General features: G+C 35.1%; 1 protein-coding gene across 6 annotated transcripts in view; it reads left to right on the top strand.

The window, feature by feature from the left end:
* Window positions 1-12,229, top strand: part of ATP8A (ATPase phospholipid transporting 8A1) — a 133,663-nt gene that overhangs the window by 34,950 nt on the left and 86,484 nt on the right. The window lies entirely within an intron of this gene.

Raw genomic sequence — 12,229 nt, 5'->3', positions numbered from 1 at the left:
TTAAATTGTGGGTCCCGGCTGTCATTTTCGAAGATCTTTGACAGTCGTTAACAGTAGTCAGAAGCTTGAAAGTCTGACAACCAGTCTTACCGAAGGTATCGTGTTATAACCCAGATATTGGGTTGTGGAGGTCAGATAGGCAGTCGCTCCATGTAAAACAATGGTATCCAGCTGCATCCGGTGAGACTGGAAGCCGACTCCAACATAGTTTGGAACAAAGGCTAAGCAAATATAATCACCTAATGTTTTCATGTCTCGGACTTCAATCCTCGACCGGTAATTATTTATAAGCTGTGTAAATAAATAAAGCATTACTGTTCTATTTCTGGACATGGATCATTTCCCTTAATGAAAGAGGAATTAGGCTTAAGCTGGCTTTACTCTTAAGTTCGCCAATCTGGCCAAATGCCAATCTGTTTAAAAATATTTTAAATTAAAATGTAGTCTATTACTAAAAGTCTCATACTTTTACACTCTATGGCACAGTGGTTTAGATTAGGTTAAGTTAGCTGCTACCATTGCCTCGAAAGGCTCGTGGGTTCGATCCCGCGCGGAACAATTATTTGTGCGATCCAGAAATAATTGTTTCGGGTCTGGTTGTATTTTGTGTCTGTTGTTTGTATGTTTGTAAAATTTCGTACAAGAGTAATTCTGAGTGCGAGAGATATCTTTAAAAAAATGTTTCTAGCATACAAAGCTTTAGAATCGATACACTTTCTTTAATGAAAAAATACTCAATAAAAAAACATATTTGGACAATCGTATTTGTTTAGGACTGTTCGTTTAGGGGATTATATCGAATGTTTAACTTTTAAAACGGTTCAATATTTGGATCGAATATTGTGTAACCGTGGCACAAATAAACAATATCATTTTACTGCGTACAGATTTGAATATTTGTAATCTGATAGCGTATATAGGATTATCTGTAGAATATTGTGAAATGTTTATGTTTTAGTTTTGTTTTGTAAACAAAGCTGTACTGTGTACCTATCTAAATTTGAGAGCTTTTATAAAAATTGATAGTTAAAAACGAGTCAAATCTTTTGGAGTGCATAATAGAATATTATACCTAATCACAATTAGACCCGATTTATTTATGAACACATAACATACAAAATTTTCCTGAAAACCTTATTCCTTATTAGAAAGGGTAAGATAAGGGTTTCTAATTCATACCAATTTCATGGAAATATCTTATATCCATAAATTAGAAACCCTCATTCTTTGGCACCAATATAAATCATAATATTGGCATAATATGTAATACAGGCAAAATTTGTCGATAGAAATTTATATCTAATTTACTCGTTTCCTACCTCTTTCAGGTAAATGATGATAAGTTTATCCAAAAGATTGCAAATCCCTTTAGAGTTTCATATTTATCAGTTTACTATGTCAGAATTCTTATCCCAATCTCAAAAAAATAGTGCCGCAGACTTCTTTATTAATCTGTTTATCAAAGCCTTACCTGTAGTCCTCATAACTGTCGCCATAAGGGTTGCGGGTCACCTAATTTAATCACGGGCAAGTCAAGGCAGCACTCGTAAAAGTTGGGAGTGACCAGCTCGTGAGCCTTCGTGTTACACCCCTTTGTGTAAGGTGACCATGGGTTTGGGACAGTTTTGTTGAATTTTTTTATAAGAGTGTTTTGTGTGAACTAAATGTGACATGAGCTGTAGCGCGATTCTGTACAGTCGGTACTGTCGAGTATCGAAAGTTTGACAGATTTAATGTACTGCCAAAATAGTTCCTACGACACCCGTCAGAGGCGCTGATCAGGTTTTCATACAATATTTCTCGATGACAGGCCAGATGTCGGTAGTCGATAGTAGTAGAGTAGCTACTGAAATCGAATAAAGTGCAGGCTGTTTTATGAGTTAGATTGGAATTCTAAAAGTCGCGGGTTCGTAACCCATTCATTGCTTTAAGGGTGTGAACTTTAGCTGAAAGGCTAACTGAATTGATCTAGTGCACAGTCATTATCTATACTAATATTATAAAGCTGAAGAGTATGTTTGTTTGTGTGTTTGTTTGTTTGTTTATACTGGTCCGATTTGAAAAATTATTTCAGTGTTAGATAGTCCATTTATCGAGGAAGGTTATAGGCTATATCATCACGCTAGGAGCAGAGTACCAGTAAAAAAATGTTGAATCATTCTCTCTTATGTGACGCAAGCAAAGTTGCGCGGGTCAGCTAGTCAAGAAATAAAATTGTTGAGCATTTTTTATTTTGCAAACATGAGGATGATATACCTTGATTTTGGAAAGTATAGAGTTGATCGAGTATCAAATACAATTTCTTCTACATTTTTCATAAAAAATTGCTCAAAATATTTTACTGTTAGTTCACTGAGAATGTAATCACAAAGTGCTAAACACATAATCGGATCTCAAGCTTCAGTCTTCTCAGTAAAAGTAATTATTCTGAACAATTTCAGTAAATACTAGAGTTTAATGAATATTTTAGCGATTCTCTTTCAGTAATGATACAAAAATAGACAAGTAATTTAGATGCTTTGTGAGAACAATCTTAATTTATTATTGATTATGTCTGAAATGTAATAGTTGTTCTATTTGAGTGATTGTATTTGGAGGCTTAATAGATTATTACTTATGAATAAACTATAGGTTTATTTTATACCTAAAATAATTATGAAACGGAACTTTAACGTAAAAAATTTTAAGTTTACAATACTATATTTCTCGTCGTTTCGACCAAATTTCGTTGGCATTGGTCACGGATGTCAATAATGTTGGAAATTCTACGTTCAGTATAGATACTGATTCATTGTCTAACTTCTGTATTCTCAACGCTATAGGCGCCTACCTATCGCGCCTAACTTGTCTATATTTTTCCACATATATTGTCTGGAAAGCTCGTCGCGGTACTGAGTTATTGCAGTCAGTATACATATTTAAAGCCGAAAGGAGTTTTATTTCAATTACCAAGACCCAGTATAGCGAACAAAACTTTCAACCTAGAGGTTGAAAGTTTCATCAAAATTAACTTAGAATTTTAACAGTAATATAGTAGCACCACCGTCCGACACCGACCACCGAATTATAGAGTCATCTACACGTATTTTGGTAGAATATACTCGTCTTCTTCTTCTTATCGTATGGTTAGTGGTCGACCTAGTGTCAAAGTTGTTCAAGCCGCCCAAAGGCCTTTGACGTGGCTTAACGACTGTTATCTTAACTGACAACAACCGGGACCGACTTTTTTACGTGCCCTCCGAAGCACGGAGACGCCCTGTTCAAATACCACTATGCGGTCACCCATCTATGGAATGACCGCGCCAAGGTTTGCTTAACCCACAGATCGTTTACCGACCGGTGAGCGCAACTGGCTACGGGCGCCTCCGTAGCCAGTTGCGCTCAGCTCATATACTCGTAGGTATGGATAACTAAACTACATACTTACTAAAAAAAACCTAACCCTTCGGCAAAACACATCAATCTCAATAAAATATCCGCATCGCACAGCCGCGTGGTGACTCGCTTTAAAGATTTACGTTTTAATTCCGGCCACACATGACATCATGGGAGATTACCACATAGATTTCTTCTTTTTTTCCTAATATTCCCTAGGGATCGGGATTTACCTGGAAAGGGTTTCCACACGGAGAAGTCGCGAGCGGCCTCTAGTGTATAATAGTACGGATACCTAAACTACTTTCGAAAAAAACTAACCCTTCGGCTAAACACATCAATCCCAATAAAAATCCGCATCGCACAACCGCGTGGTGACTCGCTATAATCGTTTACGTTTTAATTCCGTCCACACATGACATCATGGGAGATTAGGACGCGCCCCGCCGCGCCTACGACTGTATTGATCAACTGATTGACGGATATGATGCGATGTGATTTATGTGTGTAGGGTTATGTGATGATTTTGGTAATGGTTTGGTAGGTAAATTAGTGGAGAAAGGTGTATTGGTAAAGGAAAGTAAAGGTGTGATTTGATGTGTAGTAAAACGCGGTAGAAGCTGTTTTTTTTTTAAATTTCAATTTAGCAGTATTCGCGCTAACATGACAAGATTTCCTCCCACGCAAGTGGTCGACGGTTCGAACCCGAGGCAACACACTAATGACTTTTCGTAGTTATTTGTGTATTATAAATTATTATCGCTTGCCCTAACAGTGAAGGAAAACATCATGATAAAACCTTCCATGCCTAAGATTTGTTTAATTAAAAACTTTTTATGGCATGCAAAGTCCCCAACCCGCACCAGGCCAGCGTGGTGGACTCAAGGCCAATATTTGATTATACATTGTATATTTCAAATGTTATAAAGAAATAACAATATTTGAAAACAAAATAAACGCCTCATAATAACATTGTAGGAAATGGAAAACGTCAAGCGCACAAAGTCTCTTGACTTGCAAAGTGCGGTCACTTGCAAAATGCAATGTGATTACTCATGTTAAAGAGATTTCAGAGACTCTGAATCTAAACCTGTGCCGTTGTTACAACTATTCCAATATTCCAAGCGGTCTTGAAATATAAAATAGAGATTTGGGTCTCCAGTCCACCGTTGTGGTCAAGTACAGGTTGGGGACTTTCTTTCACTTTAGGAACTGTTTCAAAGATCTCTCAAAGCATGCAAGGTTTCATCACGATGTTTGCCTTAATCGATGGAATAGTTATTATCACTTTTAATTTAAAAGTTATGGGTTCAAACCTTCAAACACTTGCGTGGGAGGTATTTGCGTATACTACTCGGCTATGACTGCTTTCAAAGTATTACATAAATTATATTATAGCGTACTTAGGTAAGCACCCTTTAGGTAATAGATACATACCTACATTATACCACGCCTGTAACACCTAAAGGTGTAGGCAGAGGTGAATGAAATTGTAGATGTATTTCATGCACTCGCGTTTCGTTATTAACAATGTTAGTCTCATGTGATAAATAGGGTGCGAGCCTATCGCCATTATACTGGGAAACTATGGATAGTTATCTAAAATAATTTAAAATCAATTAGAAAAAAGATCAATAGCTCTTTGCCCGACCGGGGAAACAACCCTGGGAGAGTCGTGGTCAGTCGGATACTCTACCAACTGCGCCACAGAACTTGCGTGAAAGAAATGCGTTTACTACTTCCATACAATATAATGATATTTATATATTACTTATCTAATATCTGCACATAAGCGCTTCGAGTGGCGCATGCTTTACCTAATCAAGCGTGACTGTTTAATCAACGTTGCAATCGATTAATATGATGTAATGTGCATAATATGTAGGTTGTTAGATAGATTGCGATGTATTTTCATTATGATCTAGTAACTAATATTCGAATATGCCTATAATATCCGCACTTCCGCACGGATCGATCTCTGTGGTTAAACTCCGCTTGTTGACGTTTCTCTGTGGATGGGTGATCATATTATGCATACCGAATTCCTTCATGTTTCGGAAAGCACGTTAACTTGTTAATCCCGGCCGTAATTTTCAAAGCACTTGAAGAAGCTTGAAAGTCTGACAACCAGTCTTACCGGGGGGTATTTTGTTGTAGTAACTGGTTTGTGCAGGTCCGATAGGCAGTCGTTTCATGTAAAACACTGATATTCAGCTCCATCCGGTGAGACTGGAAGCCGACTCCAACATAGCTGGAAGAAAGGCCTAACTGGTTAGCCTATGGTCCGAGTGGTCGTGTACGAAATTTCGGGTTTCTTGCCCAAATTAGGCAAGTAATAACGATCTCACATCATGTATGAGAGAATTGTTCTAATACGCATTTGTATAATAAACTGCAATGTTGTTGAATATAGGCAGATTGTATTTCTTTCAAATACTTCTAGAAAATTCCATTAAATTCTTTAGTATGACTACTTTATAACGTGTAACGCTTAGTCATATAACAAACAGTGTTTACGTCTGTTTGTAAGATAAATACGTTAAAGTGAAACTTGTTGAAAGCGTTCTAATATTCATCATGTTTAGAATAACCTTGTTACGTAAATGAACGTTACTGTAGAGGCTACGGTGTAGAAAGTAGCGGAAAGCGAGTGAAAATAGCACTTTTTAGATACACCTGGGCTTGCTAATAAATGTGCCATAGAACGACGGCCTCTGTCGCGTAGTTGTTAAGTTGGTTGACACTACCACTGCGTCGAGAGGGGTTAAAAATATTGAATATGAAATATTCTACACGCAAAACTCTTAAGACTTGTCCAAAAGTAAAGTAATTGTTGCGCGGATCGCAGAAAAAAATCAAAAGCATTTTAACATTTAATTTTGCAGAGATAGATCATGGAAAATAAAACACTTTTGAAGATTCTTTAAAAACAACATTTTGAGAAAGCCTTTTTTTTTAAGCACAAGTTAATTTACATTTATGCCCCCTTTAAACTCTGCCATAGTAATTTGACATAATTTATCTAGTCGTTTAATGAAGCAAAACAATGAAGTTCTACGCGCCGTCTTGTAAATAGAAACAAAGCGAAACTTAACTATATTTCAAACAGAATAATTTGTTTTCTAACAAAGGATGTTATTATTGATTACGATCTTCTCTCTCATTCACTCTTGGAAATATTTCTAATTTTACTGCCGCTTTTGAGTCAGGTCATATCTCTCTACACTTTTCGTAGAAGAATAAATGATATTCCAACGTATTGACCGCTGTTAGGATATTCAAAGATATTTTCTAAACTACTTATTACTGTCCTACTACTGGGCCCTTGCTCAGAAATAGGACAGTGATGTTAATAATTAAGGATGTATAAGTAAAAAAATCTCCAGCTGTATTGAGGAAGGAGTTAGGTCTTGAGACCAAGTTGAACATATTGCTCATTTTTTACTCAACTGGATGACGTAAAGAAGGGTTATGTGTTTGTGATAAATCTGATTCCTAATTTTTTTTACTGAATTCTTATTAATGTGATCTCCGAGATACAGTAAGGAACGAAACTATTCAAAGTGCGTTTAGGTACAGCGTTAAATTACTGAATTTTGGTAAGAAGATGTGATATCCCGTGAAACGTATTATCAAAGAGCACTATTATTCATTTACAAAAAAATATAACGACAATACCTTTTAAAACTGAAACGACTTTATTAAAAGGTGAAAATGTAATAAAAAACATTAATATTCTTTAAAGTATTATCTCCGAAGTATTCTCGCTTTTGCTGAAAATTCGTGAAAGCAAATTACAATGTTCGGCTCGTTTGGCTTCATGTCCGTTCCGATATTCTGACAAACGTATCTGCGAGTTTTGAAAGGCTTTTGCTGCCTTTTGAAGGCTGTTGTTTGTATTTTATCATTGCAGTTTGAATGGGGATATAAATGTTAATACGTATTTACTGTAAAATATTTGATAAATTGTAGATTTTTGCTACATTTTTGTCTTATTTCTTTATTACTCGGGTCAGATTATTTTTGTCGTAGAAGACTGTGATGGACACAAATTACGTTCCAATTAGTCCATATAATAAAAAAAAATCATGATTGATTAATTATCATTATGACTTAAATTGGGACCAAGCGCACAAATTACAATATTATGATAATACAAGTGACAATGACTTTTCGAATTTATGTGTGTATTTGAAATATTATTATCACCCGGTTTAACAGCGTCGGGAAATCCTGGTGGCCTAAAAATTATTTAACACATTTCTTGTAGGCATGCAACAAAACTTCCCAACCTACACATCGAAAGCACGGTGAACTCAGTCTTATCCGTCCTTCTATCGGGAGTAGACCCTTGCCTAGAAGTGGGACAGTCACGGGTTAAAATAAAATTGGAGACAACGAATTATATTTTAATTGTAATATCTAAACCACTATAAGAATGATGGCATATTTTTCAAAACCGCAGATAATAGCGCAAGTTTTCTTCTATCAAAAATAAAACGTGCAAACTTCTGTAAGTTATTTAAGTTGGTAGACAAAGTTTTGCTACTCGTATAATCCTGATTGTGTAAGGACTCTTTCTGAATCTAAGGTATTTTATGTTAAAGGCTACCTCGGTTATTCTTTTCCAAAAGATTAGCACTAATATTATTGTAATAGAACTTCATGTCTTCATATAAAAAAACTAGCTGACTCGCGCAACTTCGCTTGCGTAACATAAGAGTATAAAAAAAAAATCCCCGTTTTTGTAACATTTTTTACTGGTACTCTGCTCCTATTGGTCGTAGCGTGATGATATATAGCCTATAGCCTTCCTCGACAAATGGTCTATCTAACACTGAATAATAATAATTTTTCAAATCGGCCTAATAGTTCCTGAGATTAGCGCGTTCAAACAAACAAACTATTCAGCTTTATAATATTAGTATAGATAGTATAGATAATCCATTACGGTGGCATTACTGGCCGAATTTATAATGGCTATTTCAAATACTTGTAAAATGTTTATAAAATAGAGCATATTAAACTTTAACTTTAAGGCTATTAATGCTGTACTATATAGCTAACAACCTTTATTACTATAACAGATACCAACCTACATACATGTCTACTATAGCTAACAAAACAATAGTTGTTCAACCACGTACAAATCGGTTCGCAGTTATAACATAATGACGAATCTCATTAAAATTATTACGCATTCGCTTTATTGGTTTCGACCACAAATTGCATCCACTCAATTGCATACATAATTATGTATAGTTAGTATTAATTACCTTAACTACGAATGACTATAGAACTACAAAAGGCTTAGTGTAACGACACACCTGCCAAAACTTCGGTGTCGAACGTTCGGCAACGGAAGGATCGGCACTACGCTGACCGTAGTTTTAGATGTTCCTGTGACTTAAATAACTCAGCGAGCTGTCCAAGCGAAAGTACAGCGCCGAACGTTGCGCAGGTGTGTCGTTATATTTACGCAAGAATGTTTATGAATCAGTTCCGATATATTAATATCGATTTCCTAATGTCTAAACGTTTCGTATTTGTAACTATATGTCGTTTTCGCCGTCAAAGAGGCGCTAAAGGCTCAAGCGTCAAAAATCAACAAGATTTCATCACTTTAGCACGATATCTGGGTCAAGTCCTAAACACTTGAAGCCACTCTAACGGTGGTATCATTGCTTTGCCTTTCCTTATAATGAAAGCCTAAATTCCAGACATTAAAATATAGCAACAACCATACTAATAATATAAATTCCAGTGCAATTTTTTCTAACTGTCTGGTTCGTTTTCATGACTAAATCGCTATACCAATTTCGATGAAATTGTACGAGGATAAACTCAGACTGGGATTTAATATATGTTAGATTAAACATCTTTTTTTATTGAAATAAAAAAATGAAAATTTCTACAACAAGCTGTTTACGAGTGATACTAAAAAAGTCGTTTTCTATTGGCACTTAATGTGGGGCAATTAATGTCCCACCTGTTTAATTACTTGATAGGTAATACTTGATAGCGAATAGTTTCGGTATCATCACTGTACAGAGAGACAATTCCGATACTATCAACTATCGACAGCCGGCTAACTATCAATAAATTGTATATTAAAACCCGATTCCTTACAATTGGAACTATCAAGCATCGAGAGTTTGACATTTAAAATGTACTGCCAAACTAGTATCTACGACGTCCGCTAGAGGCGCTGAATCGATTATCATACATTTTTTTTTAGATAGCTAGCCGGTTGTCGGTATTCGTAGAGAATCGCGGTTGGAAATAATTAGACTGTACATTATAAATGTCAGTTTCTCGATACTCGTTAGTACTGTAAAGAGTTGCGTTATTGGTCAATGGTTTCGGTATCTACACTATACTGTCAACTGTATCTTATCAGATATCGGTATTGGTTATCAATTGAGACGTCTTCGGAATAACTCAGTTCAGTTGTTAGTTTCTGACGAGTAGTGTGGTGATACAGGTTTTTGTGCCGTTAAAAGTTTTGAATTATTGATGTTATTGTTTTGTGATTGATTTGAATTGTAGTGAAGTGATAAAAAAATTGGTGTAAATTTGAATTTTTCATCTCCAATTTTAAGGTAAATGATGTGAAAAGTTTATCTTTTGTGAGAAATAACAAACAACGTTTATTTGATTTGTTCTTAATAACTTAAGAAATATTTTCTGGTTATTAGACGCATCACGATCTTTCATATTCATGGACGCAGATTTTTGAGCAATCAAATAAATAACTTATCGTATCACTGGGACAAATTTTGATCGTATTTGTTAAATCTAAGATGGTTGCTTGGTTAAACAGTTTTAGCCGTTTAGTAATTAATTCTGCGAGTGACTGAACAATTCATTGGTAAATTCCGGCTACTCTACAAGTATTACCAATTCAGGAATACTTAAAAAAATCAACTATATAAATACACTTGTTCAATAAACTTGCAAAAGCGTTAAAGTAGTTCAATTTCAAGGTTAGTCTGAACTTTATAGGTACAGTTTTTAGTTTTAAATTTTTAATTGAACGTTCGTGTTAGTCGCTGTAATGAATTGGTAAAGGTCTAGGAGGAATCAAACTGACAAATTGAATTGTTACCTCTTTTGTTTAGTTTTGGTCCCACTTTTAGTAACACCAATGACTTTTAAAAGTTATGTGTGTATAAGAAATAATTATCACATGCTCCAACGGTGAAGGAAAACATCTTGAGGAAACCTTGCATGCCTAAAATTTGTTTCATACATTTATTGAGGGCCTGCAAAGTCCCCAACCCGCACTTGGCCAGCGTGGTGGACTCAAGGCCTAACCACTCCCACATTACGGGAGGAGACCCTTGCCCAGCAGTGGGACATTAACGGGTTAAATTATTTTTTTTAATTAGTATGATTCTCAATAGTAAAGTTTGGTAACGTGCCTGCATTTAACAATAGGCTCATCCCACATTACATGGGACTAATATTGTAAATGACGAAATGCGGGTGTATTTCAAACACCTATATACACCTTTAGGTATAAAATGCATGATATTATACATATATGCATGGCAGTACATAACAAACTTCTAGTCAAGGCTTACTACTAATAAGTAGTGCAAGATGTAGAACAAACTAGAGCTTTTAACTTCAAGCACTAACTTAAAGCTAAGCTCCGTATAAGCTTCGAACAACTTCATTTAGTTCGATGCAATTTTCACAACTTACTGAGTATGTTATGAGATCTTTTAGCCGCGAGTTTGTTTATGTGGAAATATTCGTAAATGAAGCCAAATATTAATATGTAATTATACAATGTTTAAGGAAGTAAAAGTGGGAATACTATTGCATAGGTATTTCTTACAAATAATAAGTTTTTGGATACAAAAAGCACAATTTAGAATTTGCAGAGGAAATTATGACATGAATAATTTCAATATAAGTATGTATTTAGAAGTATTTAAGTATGTTTATCAGTTATTTGGTTAGCATAGTACACTGTATTCTGCTTAGCTTGGAATCGTGATGACCGTGTGTGAGTTGTCCAATGATATTTATTTAGTAGACTATATTATTTTATTTTAAAAATAAAAATAAAAATAAACTTTTATTTATAGAAAGTTTATTCAAACAGCCCTATTAGATTAGATCAAGATATTTGTATTTATTTCTTTAATGGTTTGGTCCGAATTTTTGGGGCTCTGTAAACGAAACCGAACGAAAAGAGACATTCAACACATATTTTTGATTAAGTAATATTTTATTATTAACACTCGTATAGATAACGTCACACTTTGCGTTACATCTGAAGCGGCATACAAACATACTTAACACACTTACACTTCATGAAAGTAGAGATAACAACGTTAGTGATTAAACTAGGGCAGTATTTTACTATACTATTAACCAACTTCAAGAAAAGGAAGAAGTTCCTAAACCGACTGCACTTTTAATATCCTCATAACTTTTACTTGGTCGATAGATTTTGATCGTCCTTTTTTGTTTGATAGCTGCTGGTGCGTTCTATGTGATTCCAAGCTTACACATTATTAACTACTAGAGGCCGCCCGCGACTTCGTCCGCCTGGAAATCCTTCCTGTGTAAATTCCAATTCCTCCTTAACTCCAAAATAAAAAGTAGCCTATGTGTTATTCTTGGTCTTCAGCTACCTACATACCAAATTTCATCGTAGTCAATTCAATAGTATTTGCGTGAAAGAGTAACAAACATCCATACATAGGTACATACATTCTCACAAACTTTCGCATTTATTATATTAGAAGGATTAGGTATTAATTGACCACAAAAATATATTTTCTACTAGAATCAAACCCCGAGACTTATGCGATTACATTGATTCATGACTGTTCTA

The sequence above is a fragment of the Anticarsia gemmatalis genome, chromosome 7 (genome assembly GCF_050436995.1).
Source record: "Anticarsia gemmatalis isolate Benzon Research Colony breed Stoneville strain chromosome 7, ilAntGemm2 primary, whole genome shotgun sequence".
Classification (NCBI taxonomy): domain Eukaryota; kingdom Metazoa; phylum Arthropoda; class Insecta; order Lepidoptera; family Erebidae; genus Anticarsia; species Anticarsia gemmatalis.
This window is presented reverse-complemented; position numbering and strand designations above follow the sequence as displayed.